Here is a 12,213-nt window from a genome sequence, read left to right on the forward strand (position 1 = left end):
AGCTTTAGTGCCTTACAAACGATGGATGGAATACCATCGGTGGCAAGAACAACACACCCCGCATTTACCTCCCAACCCCAATTTGAGCGAGATGTCCCAGTTACAACACGAATTGCAGTCCTTGATGGATCGCCAAGATTTGTCCGAAACAGAAAAATCGCAAAAGTACGGTCAACTCTTGCAACGACTGCAACTCTTTCACCAGAAAGCTTTAGACGAAACAGCTCTACCCACTCTGAAAGATTTTAAGACCTTGATGAAAAGTCCAGCACCATCACCAGTACCAGTACCAGTACCAGTGACCAAGACAGAAAAAGGAAAAGAAGAAGAAGGGTTTCAAACTCCACCAGAAAAAGTACGCAAGTTAACAACACCACCTACCTCCAGAATTGGATGGGTTAAAAAGATGATGGCCACACTTTCTTCATCACAAGAGAAAAAGAAAGTGAAGACAGAAGTGAAGACAGAAGTGAAACAAGAACCGATATCCCCCGCTCAGACATCCTCCTCCTCTTCAACACCTATTGCCGGTCGCACATGCAAAGCATTGCAATCCAAGAAAATACCCCAAGAGAAAAAGAGTAGCATCCTCCAAGAGTGGGTGCCTTATTAACACACCAACCAACACAAAAAATGGAAAAAGTCTTAGCCAGCATTTACTACGATCCCTCCCATCCTGCAGGTTACGCAGGAGTTCAAAAATTGTATCGTGCTGCCAAAACGCGACTGAAAAGTCTCCGTTTACCTCAAGTGCAACGATGGTTACAAGAACAAGCTACCTACACTTTACACAAATCCATTCGACGCAAGTTTGCCAGAAGTCGCACCCGAGTGGAAGGCATCGATCATCAATGGCAAGCCGATTTAGCCGATGTCTCTCATTTGGCCAGCTACAATCGTGGCTACAAATATTTGAATGTGTCATCGACGTCTTTTCCAAATTTGCCTGGGTCGTGCCCTTGACTTCCAAATCGAGCAGCGAGTTAGTGCGAGCCCTGCAACGAGGGTTGAAACAAAGCGGTCGTCACCCTCTTCGATGGCAAACGGACAAAGGCACCGAATTTCTGAACCAAGCTTTCCAAAAAGAATTAAAGAAACGTGACATTCATTTTTTTTTACCACCGAGAATCCCGAAACCAAAGCCAGCATCGTGGAACGTTTTCAACGCACTTTGAAAGAACGCATGTGGAAATATTTTACGCATCACCACACTCTGAAGTACATCGACATCTTACCGCACCTGGTGCAAGCGTACAACCAATCTTACCATCGAAGCATCGGACGTGCCCCGCAAGACGTGACTCCCGAGAACGAAGTGTTGGTGTTTGATCGCCTGTTTGGTACGTCCCCGACGAGGGCTGTCCCCAAGAAAAGTGGAATGTTGGCCGTGGGAGATTGGGTGCGCATTGGCAAAACCAAACGCACTTTCGACAAAGGTTACTTACCTAACTGGACGACCGAATTGTTTCGCGTCACTGGACGAGTGCATGGCCGTCATCCTGCCGTCTATAAATTGGAAGACATGAACGGAGAAGTGCTCAAAGGAACGTTTTATTTGCCCGAGTTACAACGTGTCACCAAAAAAGAAGACGACGTGTACGACATCGAAAGCATTCTCGAACGCAGAACCCGTAAAGTGGGCAAACGACGTGTCAAAGAAGTCAAAGTACGTTGGAAAGGATATCCACCCAGTTTTGATTCTTGGATCGACGCTTCGCAAGTCATCGACTATAAAAAGAAGTGACCATCATGCCTTTTCACACAGACGCAGCTACGTCGACCACTCCTCCTTCCCCTAGTTCTTCTGTGCAAGATTTACAAAAACAACCCTTGTGGGTGTGGTGTGGAGAACGTGTGCCTAAAACGCAAATCGTCTTTTTCTGCCAAATCTTCGTGGTGTATTGTGTCATCGGGGCAGCCATCGCCAATTTGAGTTTGCAACAAGGAGACAAACAATTGTGGACCATTTTATTGAGCAGTTGCATCGGTTACCTGCTTCCTAATCCCTCCCTGAAATTCACCTCGAACGGGAACCTTGTGTCCAGTGCCAGTGCCAGTCACCACTTCAACCACAACCAGAACCCCATTTTAGACGGAGACACGCCTCTGACGTCCACTAACCCCTCGGACAGCCACAGAACTCTGGAATTATGAGTCACCAAAACCAATTTTACTTAACTTTACCCAGTGACAGTTCCATGGAGGTGTTTCCCAAGAACACGTTGTGCTGTTACACGGTCAAATTACCTCAAGCCATCCCCTTTGATCACGAAGCCCATTGGGAAGTGGCTTTAGTAGAAATGATTCACCCGACCCAAGTCCTCAATGTCCTTCCCAATCAAAATTTTTTTGATGTGGAAGTTCATGACGAGCAAATGCAACAGTGGATGGATAGCAATGTCAAATATGACAAGAAAACCCGTACACAAAAGTACACCACCTATCACTTGTTCATTCCCCCAGGCTATTATTTTAGTGGTCAACATTTGGTCAGCACCATAGCCTCCAGGTTTAATGTCGTGTTTCTGAAAGCTTTGGAGCATGTCAACAAAAGTGTCACCATGGAGTACCACAAAGCAGCTCGTCGCTTCTTGATGAAATTTGAACGAAGTAAAATCATGTCCATTTTATTTTGTCCTGAATTGTTTGACATGTTGGGCGGAGACATGGACATGAGAAAGGCCATGCTCAAGAAAAACGAATTACCCATCGTTTACGACAACGAGTCTTTTAGCAAGTTATTTCGTTCCCCGGTAGAACTGAACCAAGGACTGAATTTGATGTTCGTGTATTCCGATGTGGTGGAGTACAACGTGGTGGGACACACCTCCGTACCGTTACTGCGTGTCATTCCTTTCAAAGTGGATTCTGCCACGAACACTGACGAGGAAGGTGGAAACACTTACCACGTCCACCGCGAATTTGTCCATCCTCACTATTTGCCTGTCAGTAAGTCGTATTTGGACACGGTCAACATTGCTATAAAAGGAGATCTGGGACAAAATATTCCATTCACCAAAGGAAAAGTCACGGTGAAACTCCATTTTCGAAAACGGTTCTCTCACGACTCGTAAGTAAGTCATGTATCCAGTGTACCGAGGGGTTGCTCGACAGCGAGGACACGGCTTAGGAGACATGTTAAAATCGGCCTTTCGTTCGGTGGCCCCAATGTTGAAACCGATGGTGACACGCGGATTGCACGCCCTGAAAGATGCGGCACTGACGCAAGGCAAAGAATTTCTCCAAAATGTCATCATCGACAAACAAAACCCTAAAGAAGCCTTCATGAGGGCAGGCAAAAATGTCTTGCTGCAAACGGGCAAAGACATTTTAGGCCAACGAGAGACACCTATAAATGCCCTGCACGCTACCGAGTCAGGCATTCAGCAAGGACAAGGCAGAAAGAGACGACGAAGAAAACACCCTTTCACCAGACTTCAAGCGAGAAAGGCCAAGAAAAGAAGAACCGTTCGAGACTTAGACGTTTTCGATTATTGAGAAAAGAGACAAAAAAAATGATGCACCGAGAATCTTGCTCTTGTTCCAAGACGGAACTGGACCTGTTTGCCATGCCCCCCCACGATGATGACGATGCAAGAATCCCAATGGGTGGAATTTCACCCCGTCTCCTCACTGACCGATTCCACTCCCATCGAGTTTGAAATCAAAGGACAGCCCGAAGATTACATCGATCTGAATAGCAGTTACTTGTACCTGAAAGTCAAAATTCTAGATAAGACTGGAGGTGCTATAGACGATGAAGCAGTAGCTCCCGTCAACAATTTCATGCATTCCTTGTTCAGTGGAGTGGACTTGTACTTGAATAACAAACTGGTCAGTAGCAGCATGGATACTTACCCTTATCGTGCCTACCTGGAAAATCTCTTGACGTGCGGAATAGATGCCAAGAACACTCATCTCAATGCCTGTGTCGTATGGGAAGCTGACGAACCTACCAAGTTTGAAATATTGGAAACTGATGAAAAGAAAGACAACAATGATGGATTTCTAGAACGAAGAAAGAGAATCACGGGAGCCGACACAAGTTTAGAACTGATGGATCGTTTGCATTTGGACATGTGGTTGCAAGAAAAGTATTTGCTGAACGGGGTGGATGTCCGCCTGAGACTGAATCGTAGCAGTACCGCTTTCCATTTATTGGCTGATAGTGACGGTTACAAAACCAAAATCCAAGAAGCCAGACTCTACGTACGCCGTGTGGAAGTGTTACCTAAAGTGGGAAACGACATCAGTCAGACGTTGAGCAGAACGACTGCCAAGTATCCCATACGACGCGTGGAAGTGAAAACCTTCACCATTCCCAAGGGACAGCGATCCATGATCGAAGATCATCTGTTCCAAGGACAGTTACCCAAACGTTTGATCGTTGGTATCGTCGAGAATACAGCCTTCAACGGAGCTGCCGAAAAAAATCCTTTCTACTTTCAACACTTTGGCGTGTCCAAAATCGAAGTCAGTCGCGATGGCAAGACCTTGTGTACCCGACCTTTCGAACCTGACTTTACCAAGAAGAATTACTTGAGATCGTACTTGTCCCTGTACGAAGCCACCGGACAGTTAGGAACCAATACCAGTCACGGTATTACGTATTATGCAGGAGGCTACGCTTTGTGGGCTTTCGATTTCACTCCAGACCAAGGCAGCGACGAGGGACATTTCCACCCTATAAAATCTGGCCAGATTCGTGTGGAAATTCAGTTTAAAGACCGAGACCCTGATGAAACGGTGAATTTCATCCTGTATGCAGAATTCGATAATACCATAGAAATCAACAGTTTGAGAGAAGTCATCCTAGATTACTAGAAACCATGGAAGACTGTTATCCCTCTTTACCTAGTGGAGAAACTTTTAGTGTTGGATTATTGTTAAAAAATGTTAGAGTTGTTGTTGTTTAGTGTTAAGTGATTTTTGAATAAAAAATGTTGTGTTTTGAAAAAATTGTTTGATGTTATATTGTTGGATTATTGCTAAAAATGTTAGAGTTGTTGTTTAGTGTTAAGTGATTTTTGAATAAAAAATGTTGTGTTTTGAAAAAAATGCCTTTGTCTTTTGTTTAGCTATAAGAATGTTGGATTGATGCTCTTTCATTTCTTACTATCCCTCTCATGACACTCACTAAACGTTGCGACTCAAAAACCGTGTGGGGGATGTTTTCCTTCACGTCCGCGCTTTGACTTTAAGAACCGGGTTGTTTCCAGTCTAACCATCCATTGTCGACTCATCCTCCTACGAAGATGTGCTCCAAACCAGCTAAGCTCAACGAAGCCTACGTGAATTTGCATAGGGTCAGACACAGTCTGATACCAAAGCCAGAAGAAATAGAGAATGTGAGAATGCTAAAAATCACTGAAGACCTGATAGAAGAGCTCTTCAGAGAAGAAGTGAACAGGGAGAAAGAAGAATGGACAGAGAAGTACAGACTTCAGAGACAGCAGCAACAGCAGCAACAACAGCAACAGCAGCAACCTGAAGCTGACAGAGGCTTTGTCGATTGTCGTATCGACACCAAAGAGTTCTTCTTCTCTTTCCGAAGAAGCAGACCTATCGCCAGAAAGTCTATCCTCAGAGGACATCGCATTCTTAGAAACTAAAAAAGAATGCCATAGCAAACAAAAAAAACCCAGCCCTTTTCAGGGCTACCCCAATACTCTAGAAAAGAAATAACGATCGATTTGCCAATGTGTGTAGGTAGAGTAGTGTGAAAATAAACACTAACTCTTTTTTTAAAAAATGTGAGGGTATGTGTTTGTGTGTTTGTGTTTGTAAGTGGTTAAGTAGGTTGGTATGGATAGTAGATTAAAATGATGTCTTTTTTTTTTTTTTGGTGTTTGAGGTGTAGATTAGGAGTTAGATTGGATTGCTTTGCGTATGTGGATAGTCTATTGAAGTGATTTATAAAAAAAAATTTAAAATAGTGATGGGTAGCATAAAAAAGTGAGTGTTTCTTTTAGGTCCGCGCGTTGTTGTTTTTTTGGTCATGATCTAGGTAAGATCAATTTTATGTTTTAGGGGGATGTTTTCCATCACGTCCGCGCTTTCACTATAAATTGAAACTCGCTGGGCAGTCTAGCTACCCTTGTTGATTGATCAACACAAGAATGAATAGCAGAATAAGCAAACTTCTTGAACTCCAGATACATCTGGAATATGTCAGGCGCCTGTTAAATGAACTGGCCGCGGAGGCTATAGTGGAAGAGGAAAGAATGAAGAACGAAGAGGAGGAGAGAAGACAGAGGGAAGAGGAGGAAAAGAAACTAGAAGAGAGGATGTCGTACAATATTCCCGAGACAGAGGATTGGGGTGTTGAAGCGAATCATCCTCCCTCTGCGCTCCCCAGAAGAAAGGTGAAAGGAGACTGGGGAAGAAGATGCGTGTGTGGCGCCAGGCCAGGAAGGTGCAACCATTAGATAGGTGCATCTGGAGTTCAAAAAAACAGCCCTTTTAAGGGCTACCCAATACTCTAGAAAAGAAATAACTATTAATTTGCCAATGTGTGTAGGTAGAGTAGTGTGAATATAAACACTAACTCTTTATTGATAGTGAGAGTGTATGTGTTTGTGTGTTAGTGAGAGTGTATGTGTTTGTGTGTTTTTTGTTTGTAAATGTTCAAGGAAGTTTGTGTGAATAATAGATTATGGGTTTCTTAGCGTATGTGTTTGTGTGTTTGTGTTTGTAAGAGCTCACGTTCGATTGTGTGGATAGTAGATTATGTATTTGTTTATTGTTTCTTAGCGTATGTGGAGAGTATAGTTTGGGTTTTATTATATGAAATAAGAAAGTAGGGGATGTTTTCCTTCACGTCCGCGCGTTGTTCGGTCATGATCTAGGTAAGATCAATTTTGTTTTAGGGGGATGTTTTCCTTCACGTCCGCACTTTCAGTGTAAGAACCCACAACGTTCGTCGTTGGAACCATTCTACGGAATAAAGGAAAGAAAATGGTAGCTGTAACAGAATTGTTTAACCAGTTAAAGGACATTTGGTATTGGATGGTGGATGGAGCTTATGCAGTGGAAAGGATTGAACGTGAGTGGAAGTACGAAGTAACCAGGGATTTTGTAAGAAGGCAAGTGACAAACCTAAAATCAGCCATGGATCTGGTGGCAGAGATGATAGAAGAAGAAGTAAAAAGACTAAGAGGCTTTATAGATCCAGAGTATGTAAAGATTGGCCACTTGAAAGAAGCCATGGATAATGTGCTAGAAGTAAGGTGTTTTTTGGAAGAAGTAATGGAATGGACAGAGTGGTCCTTTGTCAAAAAAGGCCTGGACCAGATTAAGAAATCGGAAGAACTTATGAGAAAAGTGATGGAGGAAGAGGTCATGAAGATCAAAGACAAGTGGAGTAAAGAAAGAAAGGAGAAAGAAAACTTAAAGAAAAAAGACGCATTTGAAAAACTCAACAGCAATTGGATAAAGATACAAGAGAAGTTCAGGGCTATGGGGCACCCAGACTGGTTACCAGAAAAAGAAAAGAGGAAGAACAAAGGAATTTTGGGAAAGATTAGGGGGTGGATGAGGAAATGGAGGAAATAAAAGAAGAAGCAGAAGAAACCCAAAGGCCCTTTTCAGGGCCAGCCATATTTCTCGAAAAGAGAATGACTTTTCAATTGCCTACCCCTTTTTTAAATTTAAATTTAAATTTAAATTTAAAAAAAATTTAAAAAAAAAAATAAAATCCCATGTTCAATTCCCCTTGAGGCTAGAGTGACCCAAGACTTTTTTCCCATGTTCAATTCCCCTTGAGGCTAGAGTGACCCAAGACTTTTTCCCATGTTAAATTCCCCTTGAGCCTAGAGTGACCCACAATTTTTCTCCATGTTAAATTTCCATTGAGGCTAGAGTGACCCAGGGGTCTCTGTAATGCTAATTCCCATTGAGGCTAGGGTGACCCCATTTACTACTTTGAGGTGAATACTATAAATGTGGTCGATATCCGGGAAATTGTATACTTCTAAAAGTTTTACAGATGACAAGTAGGGGCGCAACTATAGCATTTGTTAGACATAAGACATGGAGAAAACGGAAACTAATCAAGTATAAAAACGACAAGATAAAAAGATTTTCTTAAAAAATTGTAGAACAATAATTGAGTTTCAAAATTCAAGAAAGGATAAACTATAGGGTATTAAAGAAGGTGAGAAATCATCAAAATAGTTACGCACCATAGAAAATGAAAACTTTATAAATTAAACATTTAGAAGGTTAGAGACCTCAGAAGGATATATTATATTTGGTCAAAAACGAATTCTTAATGAAATCAGCGGGATCTGGTGGATTTACTGTGGATTTATTTTATCATTATCTGGAATGAAATAAAATACTTTATCTTGACATCAATTAATCTCCAAAATAGTATGGACCCACTGTAAAATTTGCTTTTTCATTATGTATAACCCCAAAAGGGTAACACATGTGTTGAATACAGTAATATTCAAACCACGAATAGGAGTCATTAACGTGAGATACATATGTGATAGCGTGAACTTAATGTATACTTTAATGCACTGTTCAGAAAAATAATATTACTGGTCAACAATTTCCTGATGACTTTGCAAAAGTATATGATATAAAAACCTATAAAGTATTCTAAATCTGGTAATTCTATTCAAAAATGGAATAAGATATTTATAATAAATATATCTTCAGCAATTATACGGAATGATCTGATGTCAGATTTCTTTGCCGTAAGATGGGACTGTAGGAAAGGAGACTCTGTATCACTATACCTGTTATTACTTTGTGCAGAGATATTATTAATTTTTATAAGAGGTTATCTAGATATTAAATGATTAAAAGTAGATAATAAAGAATAAAATAGTTTGCAAATGATACCACCATGGACCTTGACAGTTCTCAAATATTTTATTATCCCGCTCTCAATTTATTGGATTCTTGTTTGTCTTTAAGATCAGTCATCTGGTTTATTCACGACAAAACCAAAGTAATATGGATAGGAAGTAAAAACTTTAGCAACACTGTAAACTATCACGCACATTGGATATCAATTTAGGGGGAATCCCGATTTAGAGGGAATTCCGATTTCGGGGGAATCCCGATTTAGGGGGAATCCCGATTTAGTCATTCTGGTGTAGAATTTTCGCTTAATTAAGAGGAAATGATAGTTATCAGTATTCAAACATACATACCTAAACTTCACACACTGCTTACCCAGTGTTCAAAAAGAAAATTGAATCCTATTGGATGAGTCGGTAGCCATCTCCAAACTTAACCACTTGTTCTCGTCTCTCCTTAAACCACCTGATAATACTTTACAAAATTCTTTCAATTTATTTGGCAGAATAAAGAGGGGAATATGTCGGTGGGCTATATATGGTAAGTTAACAAATTCATTCAGGCACTGAAGCGTATGATGTTGTTGGTGTTGGGTTTAACGCCATTTTTCAGCACACGATAGGCTATGCATGGCGGCCAGTATTAATGGTGGAGGAAGAACCCGGGAAAACCCGGGAAGAACCACCGACCCACGAGAAGCTGCTGGCACGCTTTTCCACATACCCACATTGGCCGAATCCTAGACTCGAACCCACGCAGACAGCGTTGAGATGGCAGTGATCCGTAACAGAGAGCGCTTTAGACAGCTCGGCCACTCGGGGCCCCGAAGGTATGATAATAGTTTAAGTAAAGAAATTGTTGGGTTGATATCTTTAGGAAACTGTTTGAGCAAATTAACGATATGGCCGTTGTTGAGGCGGGTTATGTGAAAAACTAAGAAATGACTTCACAAATAATTGCTGAAAAGATGTATTCAGTTCTTGGATTAATTTTTACACCCCCCCCCAACCCCCCAACCCCCAAACACAATCTGTTTCCTCTGAAGAATTTTTAAATCTGCCTATCAGAAACAATGAGAATATTGAAGTTGCAAATAAAGCTTTGTTTAAAAAAATTTGCCCTAATAAAGGTAAGCTACCTTTAGTATATTTAAAAACTTCATGACAAAACTTAATATTTACTTTTTTGAGGGGTCTTTGTAACATCATAACATATTTATTAGATCCAGAATAACCCAATTCGTTCTTGGCCTGATACGTCACCGTGCATACGGATACTGTGCAAACCCTACATGACAGTACCGTGTATACCGTGCATACCAATAATGTGCATACCGTGCATACCAATACCATGCATACCCTACATACCCATAATGTGCATACCCTGTTTACCGATACCGTGCATACCGTGTATACCGATACCGTGCATACCGATACCGTGCATACCGTGTATACCGTGCATACCGATACCGTGCATACCGTGTATACCGTGCATACCTATACCGTGTATACCGATACCGTGCATACCGTGCATACCAATACCGTGCATATGCTGCATACGTATACCGTGCATACCCTACATACCAATACTGTGCATATCCTGCATAACAGTATCGTGCATGCCCTGTATACCGATACCGTGAATACGCTGCATACTTATACCGTGGATACCGTGCATACCAATAATTTGCATACCCTGTATACCGATACCGTGCATACCGATACCGTGCATACCCTGTTTACCGATACAGTGCATACCGTGCATACCAATACCGTGCATACCGTGTATACCCTACATACCAATACTGTGCATACCCTGCATAACAGTACTGTGCATACCCTGTATACCGGTACAGTGAATACGCTGCATACTTATACCGTGCATACCCTACATACCAATACTGTGCATACCCTGCATAACAGTACAGTGCATACCCTGCATAACAGTACCGTGCATACCGTGTATACAGAAAACGTGCATACGCTGCATAATGTCCGATAATAGGATATTATTAAAGTACTTAAACGCGCGCAACGAGATGCATTAAGTTCGTACTAATAATATTCCTATACCTACATCAAGTATGATGTGGGAAATTCTTTTAATTCTAACTCAGAATAAAGAAAACTCATTTGCATAATTATGCTCAAAAACATTCGAAACTCTAAAATGTCATGGTACCTATGTAGACAACTCCTCATACTATTACATGTAAAAGGCTATTTAAACAAGATGGGTGTAGTCAAAGCACCCTATGCAGTTTCTTTAAAAAAGGAGAAAAAAATCAACATTTGTTTTGGCACGATAATCATACTAATGAGTTCTGGTCAACCCTTTCTGCGTAAGTAATGCAAATAATAATAATAATAATAATAATAATAATAATAATTAAAATAATAATAACGAATTGGGAATTAAATTCACACGTCAACAAGCCATTAGTTGCGACATGTCAACAAACTCGGAAGTCCTAAAATGCATTATTTGTATTACTAAATATACATATATACTTAAAGTGAAACATCAAACAATTGGAACCTATAAGACCTGATTGAAATTTTACAAAGTTTATTATCTTTATGAAGTCTATGTCGCAGAGAAAAACATTTTAGTTTCAAAATTCTACGAGAAATGGGGTGAATTGAGTGGAATCTTTCCTAACAATAGAAATAATTATACTCATTGGAGCCCAACAGGAATTGAAACAAAATAAGTTATTAGAAAGGCTTTCATCGCTGCTAATTTTAGTCACGTTACACAGGTTCCACAGAAATAACAAATCTATGCATGGCTTGGCTTGGCTTCTGTACTCATCACTCCTTTCTTTATATATTTGAATTTGTTTGGGTTTTTTAAATTGGTGTTCTTGTTTGGTGTTAGTTTTAAACCTCAGACAATAGTTCAAGTACATTAAATGAATAACAAAAATTTCTAAATCTTTATCTAGTTTTTTTTTATTAACGCGACGTACTCGAATTCTGCAATTGCCAGTTGTCATTATTCTTGGAAGAGGATTAGTGCAGCTTTGAAAGAAGAAATAGTCGTTCAACCCGATAATCTTCAGTACACTCAGTCTTTTCTTAGTATATGTGACATTCTCAAAAACCAGTCTTTGAGAGACTCGATCAATGACCGAATCTTCAGCCCACAGATCACACCAAAGACTAGAAACAGAAATACGTGTGACATACATCCCTTAAATATGAATTCAGTTTGATAATGTAATTGTCGCTCCCTAGTGTAAAGTGTCATACATTTACTCCCCATTGTGAGGTGTCATACTTTTATTCGAAAGTGTGATGTGTCATACCTTTACTCCCCAGTGTGAGGTGTCATACCTTTACTCCCCAGTGTGAGGTGTCATACTTTTATTCCAAAGTGTGAGGTGTCATACATTTA

At 40.7% G+C, this 12,213-nt stretch overlaps 1 protein-coding gene across 4 annotated transcripts in view; it reads left to right on the forward strand.

The window, feature by feature from the left end:
* The window catches only part of LOC149792469 (soluble guanylate cyclase 88E-like), a 501,393-nt gene that overhangs the window by 344,763 nt on the left and 144,417 nt on the right, over positions 1 to 12,213 (forward strand). The window lies entirely within an intron of this gene.

The sequence above is a fragment of the Sinohyriopsis cumingii genome, chromosome 9, assembly GCF_028554795.1.
Source record: "Sinohyriopsis cumingii isolate HCF-2022 chromosome 9, ASM2855479v2, whole genome shotgun sequence".
In the NCBI taxonomy this organism is placed as follows: Eukaryota; Metazoa; Mollusca; class Bivalvia; order Unionida; family Unionidae; genus Sinohyriopsis; species Sinohyriopsis cumingii.